The sequence below is a fragment of the Cucumis melo genome, chromosome 12 (assembly GCF_025177605.1).
Source record: "Cucumis melo cultivar AY chromosome 12, USDA_Cmelo_AY_1.0, whole genome shotgun sequence".
Taxonomy (NCBI): Eukaryota; Viridiplantae; Streptophyta; class Magnoliopsida; order Cucurbitales; family Cucurbitaceae; genus Cucumis; species Cucumis melo.
This window is the reverse complement of record NC_066868.1, coordinates 2,658,689-2,668,412: the sequence shown is the minus strand read 5'-3', so window position 1 is coordinate 2,668,412 and position 9,724 is coordinate 2,658,689. Positions and strand designations below refer to the sequence as shown.

The window sequence follows — 9,724 nt, the reverse complement described above, 5'->3', positions numbered from 1 at the left end:
GTGGATTCGTTTGGATGCTGACTTGAACAAGAATTTAGCTACATCTCAGATAAGGAATTTCTTACTACTGGACCTCGGACCGAGACTGGAAACGTAATAACCCACATGGGAATTATACGATAGTAACTGTACTGAATTGATTGACGCATGTTTGACTAGTACATATCACTTATATGCTCTTGACTGGTTAAAGGTAATGTGATCCTTAGTTGTATCCTATGTGCTTATATACGTTAATGAGTTGTTTCTGCGGATAGGCACCGATGCCCCAGATGTTCTGTGTATTGTAGTTATGTTGATGGGCTATGTTGTGAACTGGAATAGTATGTCGATGGATTATGAAAATCTTAACATTATGTAAAGTTAAGGTTTGTTGTCGGGTTACTGGTTATGGAGTTATGTCGTGGAGGGACTAAAAGTTCAGAAACATCTTGTGTAAGTTGTGTATACGTCGTTGAACTGTGTTGTGGCTTGAATGCGACTATTATGCATAATATGGATGTTATGCGTAACATAGATGTCACACCCCCTCCCGGACTACCTGCTACCTTAGACCGAAAGATGGCGTGAAGCCGACGAACAACGTTATTCTGTACCTGTATCTGTCGACTCTGCTTAAAACTTTCATGTGATGAACTTGCCAATCTAGTATATAAACTATTGTACATGCCACAAAACACATCAGATCCTAGGCTAGTCAAACACAGCCAGTCAAACACATACATGAAGTGTACCTCAAAATTTACCAATTTCACGAGTAAACCTAAAGACACCTTAATCAAAATATAACCAACAAAATTTACACAACTACAGCTCCTAAAGCTTATACAAACTGTGGAGTATCTATAACATACAAGGGTGTGAATACATCACAACACAACAGACTTTATGCCCAACTCAAAACACGTACTGGCAATCGATAATGAAGCTTCCGCGACTAAGGCAGTCTATCAGGCACCGGGAAGTCGATCTCTACCTGGAAAATGGGTAAAACATTTTGGAAAGGGTGAGCTATGGAGCTCAGTGAGTGACTCAGTTTAAAACTATGAATTTAAAGATAAGAGCACGTGAAAACTTTACACATATAAATCTGTTTATACAAGTCGTAAATGTAAATGTGTAATAGTAAGAATAGTTTCCTTAAATACTCAGCATGTTCATCATTGAAATCTAGCAAGGCATATCAAGTATATCGAAGCATTTTAACTAACATGACGAATCTACGTTGTGTAGGGTACACCTAGTACAACAACGTTTACAAGCACTACGATGTAGTGGGGCCCGCCCAGCACTCCCATCGTCTTTGTCGTAGTGGGGCCCGCCCAGCACTCACGACAGCATCGTTGTTACGGAGTACACTCAACGTCAACAACGAAATCTAACCAGTGTGCACACGGTAATCTCTAGCCTCAGGCTCAAGATCTCAGTCATGTAGTTAATGAAAATTTCATAAATCATCATAAAATATTAAAACATGCCTGCTTATAAATTTTACACAAAGCTCGAACTTTACTCAGCTCTTTCGTGGAAAATTGTAGTTCTTAAAACAAAACTTCATACTAATTCATGCTTTGCTTAAAATATTGTGGTTTAAATACTTTCCAAACATTTAATATCTACGTGCTAGCATAAATTTCTTTAAGAAATCTAGTCTCCAAATGTATACTTGAAAATAGTCATGAAATTCAAATACCTTTCATGGCTTCGTAAATAAACATTTATCGCATTCAATCATAATAACAGTTATGGAAAATATTTCAAAGTTGGTTTTGTCACTCACAGTCTTGGGCTAGATCCTTGGTCTATAAGCTCGGTTTAATTCTTCTCGGCCTGCCAACAACCCAACCGAGTATTAAAACCTTAAACATTCTGGTTTCCTAAAGATATACATAACATGTCGCACCAAAGATGACGCTCACGAAAACAAAGCTTAAGAAATAAAATCCTATTTCAACAATTCTCTAAAATTTCCAGATTTCTAACATAAACTTCAAAGAACTATAACTTTCTCAATACTTAACCAAAATGAGTGTTCTTTATATCAAACTCTTCATTTTGAGCTTCTCTAAAACTTACCTGAAGACATATAAATCTGATTCCCCGTGCATAAACACATATAACCCTCAAAACAGAACCACTTCCAGAATCGCACGCACACGACCTCTTTAACTTGTTCCTACAATTTAACCAATTTTTAGTCGTTTTTGGTTTACAATTTCTTCATGAAAGTTGTAGTAAATTGAATAAGCTTTCCAACCATACCAAATAGAAATTCTAACTCCACCGATACACTCTGAAATACAAGAAAAACCAGAGACCTCCTAATTTCGAGTGAAAACCAACTGCCCTGTTTTCTTCATCAAAAAGCACCAAATGAAAATCCGAATTTGCTCCAACGTTCTTCATAAAGTTTGTTTAAAAATGAGTTAACTTTCAGTAAATGTAAATTTCACCTCTTAATTCCTTTTGAAGAGTTCAAACCGAATTAAAAACCAGTGATGTGCAGAATGAACTAAAATTCAGCCATTGATACACTTTGCTTGAGTTCTCCTCCTCTTCTTCAACCTAAAAATTCTAGTAAAATTTCTCTTCTTCTTCCAAACTCTCTCTTAGAAGTTCTCTGCAAATTGAAGAAGGAAAAAGAAAAAAAAATAAAGGGAACTTGGATGTCTTCAAACTTGGCGGTGAAGGGAAGCGAAGAAGAAGAAGAAAAGTGAAAATGAAATTTTCTTCTCCTTTTCTTCTTTTTGTCCTTTCTTTTCTTTCTTTTCTTTAATTAATTTAATAAAACTATTTAATATATAAATATATATATTTATATTTACACTTAATTTCCATTTTTTTTCTTTTTTTTTTCCACATTTAAAGAAATTAAACCAAGAAAATATCGGGTTTACAATAGATTACCTGTAGATGCGCTAGGGTTTGAACTGAGACGAAGTATCGTCAGGTGATTTTTACAAAGTGATGATTTGATTAGTTGACTGGATTTAAAGAAATGTCACGATGACGTGTGAATTAGATATTCATATAGCGACTAAGGAGACAGTTGTTTAAACCTAAACTGTCTGACTGACTAAGCTTATAACTGAACCGTTAATTTGAACATTATTGTGATGTGACTGTTGTAGATGGTTTAATATAGATTGTGGGGTAACGGTTAGCTTTATCCATGGGGTAGCGTACCTTACAGGCATGGTGTCCTTCGGGATTTCGCGACTGATATGTGCATCCTTCCGGATCACTAAACTGATATGTGTATCCTTCGGGATCACGAGACTGATATGTGCATCCTTCGGGATCACTAGACTGATATGTGCATCCGACGGGATCACTAGACTGATTGATGTATGCATTTTACGGAACCACTAGACTTTTTATGTAGGGTACCCCTTAATAGGAAGCTAACTGTTATTACCCTAACAAGCCTAATAGTGGGTCCCTTACTAGGTATATTTTTATACTCACCCCTTTTCTCTTTAACTTTTCAGGTAAGGGTATGGCGAGGGGCAGACCGACGAGGGGCAAGAAGGATGCGTGAAGGCCATGTGGACGTGTTTAGTTTCTTTATGCTTCCGCTGACGTGTTTGTTAATTTCTATTTCTTTTGAGAATTGGATGGAGTCATGGTTAGAACATTTGATTGGTTGTTTTGTTTTGTTGATTTTGTGAACTATATTTTGAAACTTTTGAAAACGTGATTTAAAATTAGGGCTCGAAACTATTTTTGTGATATTGTGAATGTTTTTAATGAATCGTAAACAGGTCTTTTTATGAGATTGTGTGTTTTACTGTGAGTCTAGCAGTAAGTGATGATCTCAGCTTAGTTCGAAAAGTTGGGTCGTTACATGCAAACACATAAAGTAAAAATGTTCAGAGACATCATGAAGAAGACACATCCAGACAGATAAATTATATCTGTCTATACGAGTTATATTTATTGTTTAGAAAATAATTAAATCTGCGACAATATTTGTGTTTTGGGTGTTTCTAAATCTGTAGTTGCTATTGTTTTCAAACTACTTTGTGTTTCCAAAACGGTAATTTCCTGTAAAGAAAAAAAAAACAACATAATTGTGTTTTATTTGGAAATTGAGGAACATTAAACAAAACAAAAGAGTACATAATGAATAAGGCACTAACCGTAGGGCAATGTATTGTTGCATACTTCACCATTGTATTAACTTGTTGATCATCATCAAAAAGATCCAGGTTAAAAGTAGGTGGTCTATTTTTCTCCACGACTTTTGTATATGCAATTTCTTTCTCATTCTGTTGTTGTTGAAGTTTGGCTGATGGTGGTGGAACATTCAAGCTTGTCATAACCATTGTCAACATACTTTTTATTTCTTTTATTCCTTGTCTTAATAATATTTGTTCTATTTCTATTTTTTCTTGATTTTTTCTGATTTCTCTTATTTCATTTAAGATTTTATTTGTTTCATTGTTTTTTTTTCCATTTCTTTCTCTTTTTCTTTTCCTATTGCTTTGCTTTTTTTTTTCTTTCCTGCTTCTCAATATTTTTGAAATATCTCAAAATTGTTTGAGACTCTTCTTCTGATGAGTCTAGAGGTGTCATGGAGAACTACAAATAAAATAATATTAGATTATTAGTGAAAAAGTAGCAAAGGTATTGATAAACAGTGATAGATTTATATCATCATCTATTCAAGAATGACATGGATAGAAAATCTTTCATTGTCTATCTAGATAGACATATATAAAGCATGCTCTAAGTTTACTTACATTCTCAAATTCAAAAATGTCGATATTTAGAGTCCTCCAGTCACTTGTTTCCAAACATTCACATGTTACAATTGGTGGTCTTTCTGTTGCAAGCTTTCTTCCAAATCCAACATCTAAATTGGAAAGTCTTGGTATTTTCTCAAAAGCCCAATAGACTAAAGCTAGGGGAAACCCTTGAAGGTATACAACATCTTTGTCACTATAGGATGCTTTTTTCAAGAATTGATATGTTAGGATGTATAATAACCTTCCCTATGGATAGCCTTTGAAGATTTCTTCATTATCCAATATGTCTAGATGTAGGAGATTTATGTGGTTGTGTTGCTGTTTGGGAATTAAAAATGCTTCTAAGATATAGAGGTTAACTAGTTTTTCTTTCAATGAGTCTTCCTCGTTGCACAACACTTTGAAAGTTCTTTCTATATTTCTTCTTGTTATAAAGCCATTATGACGGAAAAAGGGCATTTTTTAGACCATTTTCTTTTCTTTCTCCTAGATTTAACTCAGGGAATTTGTGACCTTTTAGTCCAGTCACAAAACAAAAGTCTTTCAGCCCAAATTCTGCTATATGTTCATTGAAGTTGAAAGCAAGGACATTAGTTTTTTTTTCGTATGACATTGTTTTATTAATAGAAAATTCAGGAATTGTGTTGGTATTTTGGCCATTTTAATGTTAAAAAACTGGCCAAAATGACTGTTTGTCAAAACTCGAAAAAGAATTCTTTACTTGATCTGATTTAATGTTTCTAAACTACAATAATTCTAAGGTTTTTTGTTCATCTTCCATAATAATGTCATTTGGACAGTGTTTTACCTGTTGAATGACATAATAAATAGTATGTTTCAAACAAGAGTAAGTTTTAACAAATTTACAAATGTAGAGCGCTATAAATAAAAAGATACACAAATATACAACTTATTGTTTGTTACCTTTATTCCTTTTTCTTTCTTCTGTCTTTGCTTTACACCTTACTGATTTGCTACACGATGCTTATTGATTCTTTCTCACCATCTATCTGTAAAAAAGAAGACTAATATAAATTATATTCAATGAAATATATACAATCAGTATAGAAACAGACGCCTTTGTATGTGGGATGGATCGTGATAGATATAAATTGATCGAAATTAATATAGATTAAGACCTCTTTGTATGTGATATAGATCGTGGTAGATATATGTAGATGATAGAGATAGATCGAAATGAATATAGACTCAGACCTTTTTGTATGCGATATAGATCGTGGTAGATATATGTAGATGATAGAGATAGATCGAAAGATAGATTCAGACCTTTTTGTATGCAAGTCAGATCATCGACCGCGACAGTTCTATTGAAGTAGTTACCAAGATATAAACGATTGACGAGGAAGATGATGAACGAAAAAGTCTGAGCAAGTTCCTTCACCTTTTTATAGCCCCTTCATTTTGATGGTATTTTTGTAATTACAAGTTAGTGGAGTTTCTATAAATGTTCGTTTATACTTATATAAATGATCGTTGAAATTTCTCTACATGATCGTGTATACTTAAACTTTTTCATAATCTTTTACTGTTTATTACCTTATCGTTTATATATATGATTATCGTTTATATAATGTATAAAATTGTGTATGATTATCATTCATATTTTCAAACGTGATCAGACGCACATATGAGATAATCGTTAAAGATAACTTACACGATTGTTAAAGATAATCGTTGAAGTATTTTGTTATCGTTTAGCGTTTATTTTTTATCGTTTATGTATTTGGTAATTTACAAGATCGTGTATCAACATGATGTCGTCTAATAATCATTTATTAACATTAGTCGGACACTCGTAGACGATTAATCGTGCGTTTATTGAGGTATTTTTGGTATTTCGCATTGTGGACCTATGAGCTTTCTCCGTTTTTGAAATTATTTTATAAAGTGTAAATAACTTACCGCTTTGTTATATTATTGAAAAGACCCTTATCTTAAATACAACTATATTATTTAAATAGTTGTTAAACTAAATTATTGAAATAAAATTTAAAATAGAAAAATGTGGCAATACACTAATATATATAAGGGATAAGAATAAATTCCTTTATTGGACAATTCAATTTCAATGTAAATCGTCTATAAAGTTAAGTCGGTATATAAAGTTTACGAAGAGATTTCTTGATTTTTCTTTGTTCTTTTTTTTAAACGAATTTCCTAATAGATCTTGAAAATCAGATTTTTAAATATATTATATATATGTAACTAATTTGTCTTTACTTTCCAAAACAATATTCATTTTCACATTCCCATTTATATTTATTTTATCATGCGTCAATCTTTTCCGAATAATAGAGCAAATCTTTTCCAAACTTGATAGGTAGCTTAAAAACACTCTTTTATCTCCAAATATTTAGGAGAATGAAAAGATTTATCCCTAGGTAACGATTTGGAGCCTGTACTTTCAATATTTATCAAAAATTAAATGGGTGTAATTACCAATGAATCAATCTTAATTAGTTTCAATTGCAAACGTAATTTGATTGTTTTTTTAGACATTTTGCAATGTAATTTGGTTGTGATTGATGGTATTTACTTTGTTTCGTCTTCTTACTATTACTGTTATCTTTGTCTTTACGTCGGTAAAGTAAAAGTAATAATAACGGTGGGAGATTCATAACTCTCCCACTCTGATAATAATTCACACAAAATCAGATTGAACATCCTAATTTTCTCAATTGTATACCATATTTTGATTATAAATCATTATGAAACACAAGTAAATAACAACAAACACACAATAAAAAATTGGACCCACTTTTCAAATTACTATTGATGGATCATGTTAAGAAGTGAAATTTTATACAATTGTAATAGAATTTCATTGATAGATCAATTGCAATGGATCACATTCATATATATATTTGAATTGGTTTTGATCCCATTTACTTAGAATTATGAATTTGTCATATTCATTTGTTTACGTTACGGCTATATGCATGTTGCCATAATTAAGGTTTGTCGGTTCCATGAAATAAATAGGTAAATTAGGGATGCAAATATATCTATATTTTCAGATCCAATATGACTTTGAGATTAAAAAAAAAATCTGAGATTAAAAAAAAAATCTCTTTTAAAGCTTGAAAATTGCCCCTCTTCACCGTACATTAGGACATTAGCTTGGAAGAAAGTATTCAATCCTCCTTAAATCTTTTAATTTAGTTATAAGTTTTGTTATTCTTTGGTCACAAATTTTTATATTAATCCTCTATGGAATAACAAATATCTCATATTTGGGTTATCTTGGAGTGATTTTCTATTGATTTCGAGTACATAAATTATCTTAGTATTTTAAACATTTTGATATGGTTTTTTAAGTACAACTAAAGTATATAAGGTTTGTTGATTAGTTGGAAGGTATTAAAGCATTCGAGTTTGAGTGGTAGGAAGATAATCCACCAATCAAAGTCTAGTACGATGCTTTAGATGCTACGAAAAAAACTTGATTTTAGGGATGAGTTATTCCTTTTAAATATTAGGGTTCTTATCGAGGACATTATTTTTGTGGGGAACTATGAATATTGTTCATTGTCATGTTCATTCTCAACAACCTGGAGAATAGGGTGATCACTCATGTATTTGCCGCTTTGACTTCCTCTCAAGATTGTTAATTTGATGTGAAAAGAATGTTCTTCTAAGTAATATTTTCCATTCTATCATATTTAACAAAAATACAATGGTGTGTATTTTGTATTGGTTGTAGTTTTTCGTTAGGGACTTTTTAGAAAACAAACTTATATTATAACGTTTTTATGTATAAAAAATAGGCTACTCATTATAAACCAATACTAAGTAGTTTTTTCTTTTCTTTTTTTTTTTTAGTACCAACAATTACTATTTTGAATGAATACATTACCATAATCTCATACGGTTTTTTTTTTTAAAAAAAGACCTACAATGATTTTGTAACTATAAACAATATAGTGTTTATATTTTGGTACCGGATAGGTCGACAGTAATTATACTAAATAATATTTTAGATATACTAGTTCATAACACATACTTTATAGGTTATTTTAATATATACACAGATAAAATAATTATAATTAATATAAAAGAGGGTCGCTATTTTAAATGATAAAATTTTACAATTTATTTGTAAACACCGATAGACAATAAGATTTTGCTATGTTGGTAAATTACTATTTTTGTTTGTTTTACTATTTTAAAAACAAGCTCCTATAAAAGATATGTATATTTTTATCTTGTTTGATCCAAATAATTGTATCTATTTTAATTGAAAAGACATAAAAGAAATTTATAGGATTTTAAAAGGTAAAAATATATGGTTGTCCGTTTAAGCACATCTCCATGGTTAGACATCAATGTTTCAAATCACTCACATATATATTACTTCGACTTGTCAAAAAGAGAAAAAAAATCAACTTGAATATTTATAGCACAATAAATGATGTGGCCATTTGTTAAAATACTCTCCACCTTTAGATCGTGATTTTTCATTATGGTATGTATCTCACACCTAGAATAGATATACAACTTCAATTTGAATATCTGTAACTGAAAAATGACGTGATTCTTTGTTCAAATATACTCAATTACTAGATTGTGGTTTTTTTAAATACTTTTTAGTATCATATATTTTTAAATTTAAATTTTAAAACATGTATGTAATGATAACATAAGAATTCTATTTTAAATATCTACAATGTTTGAATCACGTAATTATAGTTCTTACAAAAGTTGTTTGCTAAACACATTTTCTTAACGATTTTTTACACTTATAACTTAAATAAATATGTTTAATTACACAATTATCTTTAACTTTTCTATTTTTTTACGTGAATAACCTAATCAACTATAATTTTACTTAGAAGTACAATGCAATTTACCTTTCCAACCCTCGTTGCCACTCACTTTGAATGATGATCATATTAATAATAAAACCAATAAAAGCACTTAAAGGATGTTTTCTTTTTGTATGGTTACCAACT

At 31.1% G+C, this 9,724-nt stretch overlaps 1 long non-coding RNA gene across 3 annotated transcripts; it reads right to left on the bottom strand.

Moving 5' to 3' along the window:
* Positions 1–210: 210 nt before the first annotated feature.
* LOC127144453 (uncharacterized) lies at positions 211–2,892 on the bottom strand. Of its 3 annotated transcripts, XR_007816099.1 has the most exons (4): positions 2,454–2,892; positions 2,077–2,347; positions 1,781–1,830; positions 211–976 (listed from the first exon to the last, which is right to left on the bottom strand). It is a non-coding gene; the product is annotated as an uncharacterized LOC127144453 (long non-coding RNA). The 3 variants fall into 3 exon arrangements; XR_007816100.1 differs by lacking the exon at positions 1,781–1,830 and having other exon boundaries at positions 212–976; XR_007816098.1 differs by lacking the exon at positions 211–976 and having other exon boundaries at positions 991–1,830.
* Between the last annotated feature and the right edge of the window lie 6,832 nt (positions 2,893–9,724).